At 47.5% G+C, this 13,846-nt stretch overlaps 1 long non-coding RNA gene across 1 annotated transcript; it reads left to right on the top strand.

Moving 5' to 3' along the window:
- Window positions 1-370: 370 nt before the first annotated feature.
- Window positions 371-7,367, top strand: LOC120878608. The gene is made up of 2 exons (XR_005724587.1): window positions 371-608; window positions 6,814-7,367. It is a non-coding gene; the product is annotated as an uncharacterized LOC120878608 (long non-coding RNA).
- Window positions 7,368-13,846: the final 6,479 nt, after the last annotated feature.

Raw genomic sequence — 13,846 nt, 5'->3', positions numbered from 1 at the left:
ATCTTTCCCCAATCATGACAGCAATTTAAAGAATTTTCAGAACAGAAGCAGCCTTTGCCAAAGGGTCCCCCCAATGCATCCTGAGTTAGGAGCACCTGAGACTGCCTGGCTGCACTGCTGGGGTCAGTGCCAGGTCGGGGTGCAAGGGGGAGCAATTAACCCCTTTCTTTCTTGCTTACCATCAACATTTCTGCGACCTTGCAGTGCTAAAAAACCACTCAGGGCCCAGAGGTTTAGTTACAAATGAGGAAAAGGACTGGTATTAATAGTGAGAGCAGCGAAGGATCTGTTCTCACGGCTTCTCAACGGGAACCTCCCACCCCAACTCTGCAAAAAGAGGGTTTTATCCTACCTAGTTGGGTGACGCTAGGGGAAGGTCCGCAAGGGACCCCGCCAGCTCCTCCAGCCCCGCCCCCTTACCTGGGCTCCTCTTACCCCCCTGAGCAAGGCCTCAGGTGGAAACTCACTTTTTCCTTTCTTATCACAAGAATTCTACAAGGTAACTACTGTCTTGGGGAGGGGAAGCCGCGTCGTCTCCGAAAGCACAGACGGAAGCAACAAATGGGAAAAAAACACAGGCCAGGCTTGTGAAATCCCAAACCGGACTGGTAAGAACAACATCATAAATTATGGATCTCCCCAAGCCGCCTCCGGCCAGGCCCTGTGCGGGGCGCCTCCAGGGACTCGCAGGGCGCGGGTGTCCTCAGTGGTCCGGGCATGCGGTTGGCAGGGGCCACTGAGGCCCCCGCGGGGCGACGAGTCCAGGGCCCCCCGGGACCCACAGGACGGCGACCCCGAGCCGGCCGAGCCCCGATCGCCTTTGTTGGCGGGGATTCCCGAACGTGGGCCGGGCCTGGGGACCGCAGGGGTGCGCGGGGCAGGCAGGTGCGGGGGCGGCGCGGGGGGCCCCCGAGCGGCCGGCGACAGCTGCGCGAGGGCGCGGGGGCGGAGGCAGGCGTCACGCGCGGGACGCCCATCTGGCCCGGGTCCCCTCCCGCGTCCGCGGCGGGAGGGACAAGTCAAGGTCAGCGGCGGCGGCGCGCGGTGGGCGCCCAGACCCGGGCCTCGGTCGCGCCCGCCCAGCGCCCCGCCGCCAGCCCCGGGCGCCCACCTTGCCCTTTGTCCTTCCTGCCGAGCAGCTGGGCCGTGACCCCCGGCCGCCTCGGAGCCGGCGGGATTAAAGGAGCCTCCGCCCTGCGGAGAAACTGCAACTCCGACCCCCCCAGCCCTCAACCACCCCACCTATTGTTTTGTTTTTGTTTTGTTTTCTTGGCAGCATTTCAACCACTCCTCGTAAGGTGGGCAACCCCCACCCGGTCACATTTAAATGTGTTTGTGTGCCAGACCAGCCTGCTGTTACACCCTTTCAGCTCTGCAACCCGCACCGCAGACACAATGAATTAGGAGATTAAAGTTACCGAAAACCCACTCATTCTGTAGCTCTATTGACTAACATGTAAAGGGGCTTTGTGTGTGTGTGTGTACGACACAGAGACACACACAAGCGTCACAGTTGTTCTTCTGTAATTTGTCTTCAAATATGCTTTTTTTTTAAATGATGCTGATGAAAGGTCAATTATGAGACTCAAAAATAAGCCACCTTCTCTAGTAAGCTCCCACTCCCAGAGTTGGTGTTCTCCTGGGGCAGAGAAAAGGGAACCCCAGATCAAGCCGAGTCGGGTGTGAGTTAGGCCCTGGAGAAAATTGCGGGCAGAGGAAACGTAGGGGGCGGCTTCCTGGATTTCTGCTGCAGGAAGAAACCACCAGTGGGAGGGAGGGAGGGCAGCAGGGGAAGGGCTACGGAGGGGCGGGGGAGGAGGGAGGGCTGGAAGGAGGGACGGGGCTCCTCCAGGCCGCGGGGGGAAGGGCGGGGTGGACGGGGAGGCCGGGCTGTCTTTGTTTGGCTCTGGTGGGCAGGGGCTGGGCCCCGGGAACCGGAACGCGCCTGGGAGCGCCCGGGCGGTCAGCTGCCCGGCGAGGTACCAGCTGGCACCTGTGCCTGAGAAAATCGCGCTCGAGCAGCATCTTTGTTTAGCATCGGAGCACTGCGGAGGTAATTACTGTCGGTTAGAAAAACGGAGGAGCCGGTAACTGAAACCCCCGGCCCCTTGGCTTATCAAACTCCCAGGTTACAAGTGCGATTTCCAGCCAGGTTTGGAGGCCGCCTCCCACAAGGCTGTGAGTCTGTGACTCTAGATTCGATAGCTTGGAACCAGTTTCCCGGAGGCTCTGTTCCAGGTATCCTCTTAGCTCAGAGGTCAAACTAGGGTCAGAGATAAAATGTCATCACGAAAATTTTTCTAATCGCCAAAGCAATGCTACTTTAAAAACTAGAACCATCCTTTTTATCTGGAATTAAACCGGTGGGATAAGGGGAAGGGGACTTTGGCCTTCAAATAACAATAATTGCCTCCACGGTTAGTTGTTGAGCTCTTTTTATGTGTCAGACGCTATGGAAGCACTTTGATGAATTCTCTAAGTCTTCACAGCCTTAAAAGGAAGACACTTACCACACCATTTGATAGATATAAGACTGAGCCTTAGAGAGGCCTGCGAGGGTCCACAGGGTTACTCCTAGCTCACCAGTCCTGCCCATGCCTGGAAGGTGAGAAGATAGCCATCATTATTCATGCTCAGGTTTGTACCACTCTTTGGGACCCCCAAGTATTATAGCCCACCAGGCTCCTCTGTCCATGGGATTTCCAGGCAAGAGTACTGGAGTGGATTGCCATTTCTTTGTCCAGGGAATCTTCCTGATCCAGGGATCAAACCCGCGTCTCCTACATTGGCAGGCGAATTCTTTACCAGTGAACCACCTGGGAAGCCCCGAGGAGAGGAGATGGCCACGAGCACTAGAAGCCCACCAGAGAGCAAGTTGAATGGAGAACACACATCCTGATTTTCTGCAGCCAACACAGGTCCTTTCCTGAAGCTGGAGATGTAGCACGGAGAGGCTGGTTTTCCAAACACATATTCTCCCCACTCATATCCTCCTTCAGGTCAGAAAGTGAAAGTGAAAGTCAGTCACTCACTCTTTTCGATCCCATGAACTATACAGTCCATGGAATTCTCCAGGCCAGAATACTGGAGTGGGTAGCCTTTCCCTTCTCCGGGGATCTTCCCAACCCAGGGATCGAACTGGGGTCTTATGCATTGCACGCAGATTCTTTACCAGCTGGGATTCTTTACCACAAGGGAAGCCCTCAGGTCAGAAGCAGACCTCACAGGAGTCAGTTTGCATTTCTGAAAAATAGTGTTTTCAAGAAGTGGCTTCTTTTATAGGTTGGTATAGTAATTTAATTAGTGAAAAATGTTTCATGAACTTTCTTCTTAAAAAGTTGACCTTCAACACATGCAGCTAATTATATGGACAATCATAAACAGTTTAGGAATCAGTGTTGGCTTTGAGACTCAGCTAGGTGGATAAACTCATGGCCCAACTCCTGACAATTCTTTTTGGCATGGTAGTGACTAAAATCAGAGAGGACATTTAATTTTAGGTGTACATTTGAATGTATAGCATCAGACTATAATGTCAAACTGAAGCATTATTGCTATTAACACTGGTAATAATTGCTAATAGCAATCAGTCACATCAACTGGACAGTTACTTTGTGTCAAGTATTGCACCAAATGCCAAACATTCATTATCTCATTTAATGCTTACAAAGGAAACTCTAGCTCTACCCCTTGCCCAGTCTTCACACAGCAGTAGCCAGAGAGCTCCTTTTAAAATGTGCTCATGCATGCTCAGTCACTCAGTTGTGTCCAACTCTGCAATCCCATGGACTGTAGCCTGCCAGGCTCCTCTGTCCATGGGATTTCCTAGGCAAGAATACTGGAGTGGGTTGCCATTTCCTCCTCCAGGGCTTTTTAAAATGTGAATGAGATCAAGTGTGGCTCTTGAGTAAAGTCCTCCAGGAGTCTCCCAGAGTGCTCCAGAACTGAGCTCTGAGTGCTTCCCATGGCCCCCAGCACGGTCCTCCAACCCAGAGGGCGGTGTTCAGTTTCTCCAACCTTCAAAAGCGTCTGTACCCCAGGGCCTTTGCACATGCTCCTCCCTCCACCTGGAATATCTAGCCTTTGCCTAGCAAAATTTTTTTCACTCTTCAAATGTCCCTGCCTCACAGAGACCTTTTTTCAAACAAATCACCCTGTTTTCCTTCATCACTCTTAACATCAATTGCTTTTTTGTTTGCTTGCTTACTTATTCATTTTTCTCCCTGAGCAACAAAACCCAGCAGGATGGATGGGACACAAGTTCCATGTTGCTCTCAGACCCATTCTGACACATCCGGGATGCGCAGTGTTATTCGTTAAATTAATCAGTAGAGAAGCACCCTCACAGGAAGATACTATTATTACCCTCACTTAATACATGAAGAGGTGCAGGGTGTGAATAACTTCCCAAAAGTCCTATAGCTGAAATGGGGCAATGGCTGTTTCAGTTTACGAACTTCAATTGAAACCGAAAAACAAAATGACGAACACACTTGACCATGAGGAACTGTTAAGACCAAACTGGATTTTATAGAAGAGGGACTCAGAGCTGTTTAAATTTACGGAAGGGCACTATCTCCAAATACATTAGAGATGAAGCCGTCACCTTGCACACCAACACCAGCCACACAGGTTAATATTAAAATGTTCTGTGGCTTCTGATGCGGTGTTTCCTGCTATTCTTTTTTTTTTTTTAGTGTTCAAAGTATTTGAGGATTCAGACTATGTCTCTTCAAATCGCATGGGCTGACGGGCATTCCATCCAGTCATTTCTGCTCTTACCTACGGAAACGAGCAGAATGTGGTTTTATTTCACAATAGTAGAAGACAAATGGAGCCACAAACCCAGTGACCTATTCTTCTAGTGCACGGGTTCTGGGTCCTCAGATTCCACCAACCTCAAATCAAAAATATTCAGGGGAAAAAGGAATTCCAGAAAGTTTCAAAAAGCAAAACTTGAATTTGTTCCACGTAGGCGGCTATTGACATAGTATTTACATTGTATTAGGTATTATAACTACTCTGCCGTGTTTTCGTTGCTTGTCGTGTCCGACTCTTTGTGACCCCGTGAACTATAGCCCACCAGTCTCCTCTGTCCATGGGGATTCTCCAGGCAACAATACTGGAGTGGATTGCCATGCCCTTCTCCAGGGAATCTTCCCAACCCGGGGATTGAACCCAGGTCTCCCACATTGCAGGCGGATGTTTCACCATCTGAGCCATCAGGGAAGCCCTATAACTACTCTAGAGAAGTTTAAAGGAGGATGTGCATGTGTGTGTGTGCTGTTTTATATAAAGGACTTGAACATCCTTAGACACCCTGAGACCAGCCCAGACAGATACCAAGGGACCTGTACAGTAAGCCCCTGCATATGAACTTTCAAAGATGTGAATGTTCCCCTGTATGCCAGCTGTTGTACTGTACTACTGTACTTTTCAAGGCAGTGTACTGTAAGACGAAAAACAATGTTTATTTTTTATGTATTGTTTGCATGAAAAATATTATAAACCTATTACAGTACAGTACTGTATAGCTGATTGTGTTAATTGGGTATCTAGGCTAACTTTGTTGAACTTAAAAACAAACTGGACTTACAAACATGCTCCTGGAACGCAATGTGGTCGTATGTAAGGGACTTAGCATACTTTAAAGTTTTTGAAGAAATCATCAGAAGCCCTCACCCAAGAGAGAAGTGAAATTCAAAAAGAGGAGGGGCTGCTTCATTCTAAAATTGCTGGAGTCCCTTCAATATTAAGGATTCACTGTTTCTGCAGACAGTAAGGAACTGGCTTTTTTGGAACGAGGAAGATGTCCTGGGTCTTATCTTTTTGTTGCTTTCACAGCTGAGAAAACCCTGCAGATCCCCCTGAGGAAGCGCACCCGGGTTTCAGCCAAGCCCTGTACCCTGCACGTGTGGTACTTCCCTTCAGAGAATTGAAGTTTTCTGTTTCCTTCCGGCGGGAACCATAGATGCTCCGTAGGAAAAGACAGGAATCCGATTCACAGGGAACAAAACACGACAAGTCCAGGGGGAGGGGGAGATTTTCCTGCAATGTATGAATTTCCCTGGTTTCACATGACGCTGTGTATGGTTTATAACTCACGTACCACAGGGGGCTGAAAATTGTCATTTCCTGGCCCCTCCAGTGGTGGTTTTCCAGTGGGGGGAGTGTTCTGACTAACCAATGCTGTTTTTTGTTTTTTGTTTTTTTAACTCTTGAGTCTTTGTGTTTGTGAAAGAAAGCCAACCTGTGCTTGCAGGGGGAGGGGATGAGAAGGTGAGCTGCAGAGAAACAATCTAGAGTTGATCTTATTATCAATCATCTCTGCCTGTTGTGAGAGTTTTAACAAGAAAAGTCTACCCACACATACTGGCATTGATATGCATGTTGCCATGTTACTTAGAGCCTAAAGTGAGATGTCATCTTTCTATCAGAGGGGTTTTTAATAGAAATATTCAGACTAAATTGAGATTTTTTAGCGAACTTTGTCATCAAGAATCCAAACTTGACTGTGAAATCATAGGGGAGAGAGATTGTATGCACTGTCAGTGTTTTTAAGTACACAATTTTGTTTTCACTGGTTCACTTCGTCTTTCATATGTTGAAGCGTGTGTGTGCGTATGTGTGTGTTGAGGGTGGTGTTTGTGAATCTTGAGCTTCTGTGCAACGTGCATTTGCTGTTATACTTAAATGATTCTGAAATTCAGCAAAGGTAGGCAAGGTGAACCTTCAGTTTGCTCTGGTTTCTTTTTTTTAACTTTTTATTTTGTATTGGGGTATATCCGATTAACAAAGTTGTGATAGTTTCAGGTGGACGGTGAAGGGACTCAGCCATACATATACATGTGGATATGATTTCTTCTCTTTGGTGTGGCGGTTGTAAAAATTGCCTGTACATGCAGGCAACATCGAGACCAGCTCAGTCCTTCAGGAAGGCCCCCTGTGACACAGGGAACCTCAGTTCTCAAGGTGCCATCAGCTGTCTATAGAAATGATCAGGCTCTCCGGGGTGGCCAGTGTATGTGCGGCTTACAGAAGGTTGACAGGCCCAGTCCCTCGAAGTGACAAGCCCACTTCTCAGGAAGGTAACATCAAGTCACTGAAGAAGACCAATCTCAAGGAAGTCTCTACCAAGTTGAAAAGATCATCACGGGGACTTCTAGATCCAGAAATTGTCACTGTCTCCTTAGTATTGTTGGGAGAAAGTGGGAAGAAAATGACTTGACCGATGAGTAATATGCGCTCAGGGATCGATGCCCTAACACTGGGGATCAAAGCAGGAAGGACAGACGTCGGAGCCTCGTGTTGTACATATTCTTGACCATGTGGTTGGCATGCTGTGCATTAAATATGAATTAGCTGAACTCTGGGTTGACAGGTCAGTTTCATGTGGGTTTCGATTAAGCAAGAGGCAGTTCTAGGGCTTCCCATCTGCCTTCCAGTACAGGAAACATAGGTTTGATCCCCAATCCGGGAAGATTCCACATGGCTTGAAGCAACTAAGCCCATGGGCCCCAACTTCTGAGCCCACATGCTGCAACTACTGAAGCCGGCACGCCCTTGAGCCTGTGCTCCACAACAAGAGAAGCCACTGCAATGAGAAGCCTGCGCACCACAGCTAGAGAATGCCCATGCAGAGCAACAAAGACTCAGCACAGCCAAAAATAAATAATTTTTTTAAGAGGCAGTTCTAAGCCCACTCTTCCAGGTGACCTAACTAACTAATCATTTCTTGCTCTGAGAAGCTTGGGACCAGACTGGGGACCCATCAGGGTACTGCCCCTGGGAATCCAACCACCTAGCCAACTAGCCCCCAGATGATTTGTCCAGCATCTCTCTAACTGAGGCAGAACCCCAGGGAGGGAAAGTACCTTTCTCTTCCCAACACCTCAGCCCACAGCTGTGACCCTGACGTTTGATACTTTTCACATTGATTCATAACTGCTAATCAAAAAGCAGTTATTTTTCAATAATCTGGAAAACAGACACCCCAAAGTCAGAGTTCCTAGGGATTTTCCCTCCAAGAATAAAGGTATGAATAAAAATTTTCTGAATATAGGTAACTATTTCTATCGGGGTAAGAAGCCTGGAATATTTTCCTAAAAGATGAGAAGAAATTCCATGCTTAAAATTATGAGGTACACTGAACTCAGAAAAAGGCATCTTAGGAAGTAGAAGGGTGAATCAATGAATGAATATGGTGCCACGCAGACAATGAGAAAATGAGCGGTAATGTGATCTCATTGCTTTGTGGGGGAGACGCTGAGTTGTTCACAGGACTTTTTTTTTTTTTACTGCTGGGGAAAAGCCACATATGTTGCAATTCTGCCAAGCAGCCTAGAGACAGTGAAGTCAGGTGTCCAGAGAACACCCTGGCCCCATCTGTAGGTCGGTGCTGGCCTCCAAGCCTCCCTCATCAGCATCAACTTACTCAGGTGATTCTTTAATTTACCTGAAGGCATTAGAGGACTCATATAAAAATCTAGATGAACTGAACTCATAAAGTGATAAGTAACGCAACTCTGAGAGCCTATTAGAGGGGAAAATTGAAAAGGTTGCAGCCAATTATTAATAAGACAGGTGAACATGAGATGTCTGGAGAAGGGCTTGGGCCACAGGAAACAGATCGCCGATGTGAAAATGCTCGGAGCAGCCACCTGGCAGCCCTGGGGATGGATCTAGCCAGGACAGGAGGTGTTTTGATAGTCCGCAGGGACTTAACAAAAGGTAAGACAACATAAAATCAAGATTTTCTTTTTACATGTAGAAAAATCTGCATTTTGATCCTCTCTTATCTCACACACTTACAGACAAAACTCACTGTTTAGTTCAAGTCCACTCACCTGCATCATAAAAAGCAGGATAAAGTGATTGATCTCATCTGAATTACCAAAAAGTTTTGCTTTTAGGAAAATGAAACCACCATTCTTCAATGAAGAGGGCCAGGATGCCCGTAAGACAGGCAAGAGGAGCCCAGGACACAAAATTTAAGGACGTACTTGCTGTGAAGCAAGTGCAGGGCTGGCACTTGAGAGGGAGAAGGAGGGCTTCCTTAAATTCAGGGCTTGTGTCTCTGATTCTGGCCACTAGCAATCACCGTGGGGTGGGAGGAATGCTATCAACACATACCATGAAGTCTCTTCCACTCAAATAAAATCAGGGAAATATGGTTGCTGTTCAGTCGCTAAATCGTGTCTGACTCTTTGCGACCCCAAGAACTGCAGCACGCCAGGCTTCCCTGTCCTTCACTATCTCCCAGAGCTTGCTCAAATTCATGTCCGTTGAGTCACTGATGCCATCCAACCATCTCATTTTCTTCTGGTCCCTGCTTCTTTTGCCTTCGATCTTTCCCAGCATCAGGGTCTTTTCTAATGAGTCACCTCTTTGCATCAGGTGGCCAAAGTATTGGAGCTTCAGCTTCAGCATCAGTCCTTCCAATAGGATATTCAGGGTTGATTTCCTTTAGAAGCATTGGGCTTCCCACTTTTATTATATTTTAGATTTCAAGCTATAAAACTCTAAATTTGAACCCCCTGACTCCACCCCCTCATCTAAGAACATGCTCTTAGAAGCTTTTAGAAGCTTCTCCCAGGACTGCAATCTGTGGTTTGATAAGGTTGCTTCTTGCCGCTATGGAAACCCAACCACCAAGTTCTGCACTCCCTGTACATATGGAATAGCTGAGCAATGTCTTTTTTAACCTTCATTTTCCTAAAAACATCATGCGGTCACCCTTCAGCCCCTCTAAACCCTTTTCACCTTTTCTTATCAAACCCATTTTCCTTTCGTCATTGAGATGGTAGGTTTCTAGTTTCCATTTAGACACTTATACCCAACATTGCTATCACCTAGGATGTCAAGAAAAAAAAAAAACCCACTCTTTACAGCCGATACTGTTTTAGGTTTATACAGTGTATACTAGAAACCATAGTACAGGGAAATACTGAATGTAATCTTTAGCCACAAAGCTCTGATCACTGTGCTGAGCAAAAAAAGTCAAAGATTGTGCCTTCTACAGAGGCCCCTTGATCTGTAACACAGCACAGCTCTGTTATCTTGGCTGAAGATTCCAGGGAAAGGGATCTGACCTGAAGGAAATGAGCTGTGGGGGCTGCTTGATGGCTATGGGGTGTCCTGATATGACAACACTGCTTTGTACAGACCCACTGGATGAAATGTTAACAAGCCCAAACAGGTAACTTTCAGGGAACCACAGTGTGAGCTGTTTTGTTTTTTTTTTTAAGACCTAACTACAGATCAAACCAGTCAATTCTAAAGGAAATCAACCTGAATATTCATTGGAAGGACTGATGCTGAATTTGAAGCTCCAATACTTTGGGCACCTGATGCGAAGAGCTGACTCATTAGAAAAGACCCTGATGCTGGGAAAGATTGAGGGCAGGAGAAGGGGACGACAGAGGATGAGATGGTTGGATGGCATCACCGACTGATGGACATGAGTTTGAGCAAGCTCCAGGAACTGGGAAAGGACAGAGAAGCCTAGCATGCTGTACTCCACGGGGTCACAAAGAGTCAGACTTGACTGAGCAACTGAACAACAAACAGTGGAGTGAGAAGGCATGGACAGAAAGCTGGAGAAGGAAGTAAACAGAAGGCGTGAAGGCGTGGAAGTTTGCTGTTCAGTCACTAAGTCATATCTGACTCTGCGACCCCATGGACTGCATCACGCCAGGCACCTCTGTTTTCCACCATCTTCCAGAGTCTGCTCAAATTCATGCCCATTGAGTCAGTGATGCTGTCTAACCATTCTCATCTCCTGTGTGGAAGTTGGGAGGCAGCAAAGCCATGAGGTACTAGAATCTGGGAGGGCGCGGGGAGGATGGGAGGGGAGACCAGATGGCAGTGACAGGAGAGATGAAAGCAACTGGGGACGAGGAGAGGGGGACCGGGGCTGTGTCTGCAGTGATCATTCCCTGTCCTTTCTTCACGTATGATCACCCCTGAAGCACTTTCCTCACCCCCATCCTGTGGTTCTGCAACTGCAGGACTGGCCAATCAGAGCATCCCATTCTCCTCGCTGCAGGGACCAGTGTGAGGATGGGCCTGCGAGTCAAACCAGGTCAGTGAGGCCAATGCACTGGCTCCCAGAAGCAATACTAAAACTGCAAAGAGTTCTCTTTGCTGCAGTTGTGAAGTCAACCTTGCCAGGAGCCACCCTATGGAGAAAGTCGGTCCTGATGTGAAATCAGCCAAGGCGTCAGTGGTAGGGAAGCCTGGGCCACAGAAGTGAGGCCCACCGCTCTCTGCCACAGATGGGGCGTGATGGCTTGGCACCTGCTTCCAGGAACAACGGCATAGCTGGGCTCTGCTAGGAAGGACCAGCCTGCGTCCTGTCTAGTGCGCACTGTGTGAACCTGACGCCATGCTTGTTGAAAGAAAGCAGCTGGGGATGCAGTGGCTTCTTAGCAGGCGATAGTTATTATTCCCAGGACGTGACGCGGCCCTTATCTCCAGTGGAGTCCCCTCTCTAACTCTCAGGGCAAAGTCATAGGTTTTCAGAAGGACCCTCAAAAGCCCTTTAGGAAGCTGCCACACTGAAAGGTGCTTCTCCCAGGCCCCGTGCGCCAGATTCTCCTCGACTCTGGGCAGCTCTCTGCTTCCTCAGCATTCGCCTGTGAGCACTTGTGGGGAGTCCCTCTGTTTAAATGCCAGAGTGACAGAGGTCAGATCACCAAGGCATGTGGCAGCTGAGACCCCCGAGAGGACAGACTGCTGCTACCCATTTCAGCCTCACTGAGTGGACAGACAACACTGCTTGCAGTGTCATACTGATATTCTGCACTCCCTCACACCACCTTTTTTTTTCCTTTTTGACCTTTATTGTCAAATTCACGAAGGCACGTATGCACGTGGCAATTACAGTACAATATTACAGTCTGTTCCCGGCTAAGTGATCACCATCAAATCACATACTACGTGGATCAGCACCCAGATGTGAAATGCCAGGTCCGTCTAGCTGGAAAATGCTTTGACATTTGGATTACCTTTTCCCCAACACATGACTAAAGCTGAAGAGGGCATATTTGGAAAGCAAATTTTGTGGTAATTCTAAGATAGCTCTTGAAAAACTGTATGAGGATACCTCAAACAATTAAAAACAGAACTATCGTATGATCCAATAATTCCAACCCTGGGTATTTATCCAAAGAAAAGGAGAACACTCACTGGAAAAGATATCTACAACTGTATGTTCACTGCAGTATCATTCACAACAGCCACGATATAGAAGCAACCTAAATGCCCATCAACAGATAACTGGCATACATATATGTGTGTATGTACTCGTGTATTTATACATGCATACATAATGGAATGAAGTCCTCTAATGGCTCAGATAGTAAAGAATTTGCCTGCACTGCAAGAGACCCAGGTTGGATCCCTGGGTTGGGAAGATCCCCTGGAGAAGGAAATGGCAACCCACTCCAGTATTCTTGCCTGGGAAATCCCACGGACAGAGGAGCTTGGCGGGCTACAGTCCCTGGGGTTGCAAAGAGTTGCACACGACTGAGCACGCACACATATAGCGGAATATTACTCAGCCATAAAAAAATGAACTGTTGCCATTTGTGACAACAGCGATAGACTTTGAGGGTATTATGCTAAGTGTAATAAGGCAGACAGAGAAAAATAAATATTGTATTTTTGCACTTAAATGTGGAATCTAAAAAGAAAACAAATGAACAAACATGACTGAACAGAAACAGAGGTATCCATACAGAGAACAAACAGGCGATTGCCAGAGGGAGAGGGGTGAGTATATGAGAGAAACAGGTAAGAGATATTAGGAGGTACAGACTTTCAGTTAGAAAGCAAATGAGTCATGAGTATGAACTGTACAGTGTGGGGTTACAGTCAACAATGGCATCATATCTTTGTATGATGACACAACACCTAGACTTACCAGGGGGCTCATTCTGAAATGCAGAGAAATATCAGATCGCTCTATTGCGTATCCAGGGCTAATGCAGCGTGGCAGGTCAATTATGCTTCAAAAACACACAAACTCATAGGAAAAAAGATCAGATCTGTGGTTACCAGAGGTAGGGGTGGAGGATGGGAACCTGGATGAAGGGAGTCAAGAGGCACAAGCTCCCAGGTATAAATTCCAGAGATGTTAATGTGCAGCGTTATAAAGACAACCAACACTACTGTATGTGTTACGTGGGAGAGTGGCCAAGAGAGAAAACCTGAAGAGTTTTCATTTCAAGGGAAAAAAAATATATTTTTTTGTTTCTTTCATGTTGTGTCTATTTGAGATGAAGGGGTGTTCACTAAACTTACACACAGCACCATGTCAATCACATCTCAATGAAACTGGAAGAAAAATAAAATAATGTCATTCTTGGATACTTCAAAGAGTAAAAGTATAGTAACGCAAAGGTTTGGCTTTCCCAAGGAAACTTTAATCATGGATGACCAGAGCTGCCCATGTCTCACCACCTCCCTGGCCTGACCTCACAGGATGAGCACTTTTGTGGGAGTCCAGGCCAGGGGAAAGCATTGCAGCAAACAAAACGCCACCCCCGCAACCAAGACACACAGGGTGGGGAGGGGGAGTAAAGGTATCCTGGCCTCAGAGGACCTACAGTAACCTTAAAAGAGAAAACTTGAGTCAGTTAGCACTCACTTTATACACTGAACCCGGGGCTTCCCTGGTGGCTCAGCTGGTAAAGAATCTGCCTGCAATGTGGGAGAACCTCGGTTCAATCTCTGGGTTGAGAAGGTCCCCTGAAGGGAGGGTATGGCAACTCACTCCAGTATTCTTTCCTGGAGAATCCCATGGACACAGGAGCCTGCCGGGCCACAGTCCATGGGGTTCCAA

The sequence above is a fragment of the Oryx dammah genome, unplaced genomic scaffold, assembly GCF_014754425.2.
Source record: "Oryx dammah isolate SB20612 unplaced genomic scaffold, SCBI_Odam_1.1 HiC_scaffold_19, whole genome shotgun sequence".
NCBI classification, from domain to species: Eukaryota; Metazoa; Chordata; class Mammalia; order Artiodactyla; family Bovidae; genus Oryx; species Oryx dammah.
This window is presented reverse-complemented; position numbering and strand designations above follow the sequence as displayed.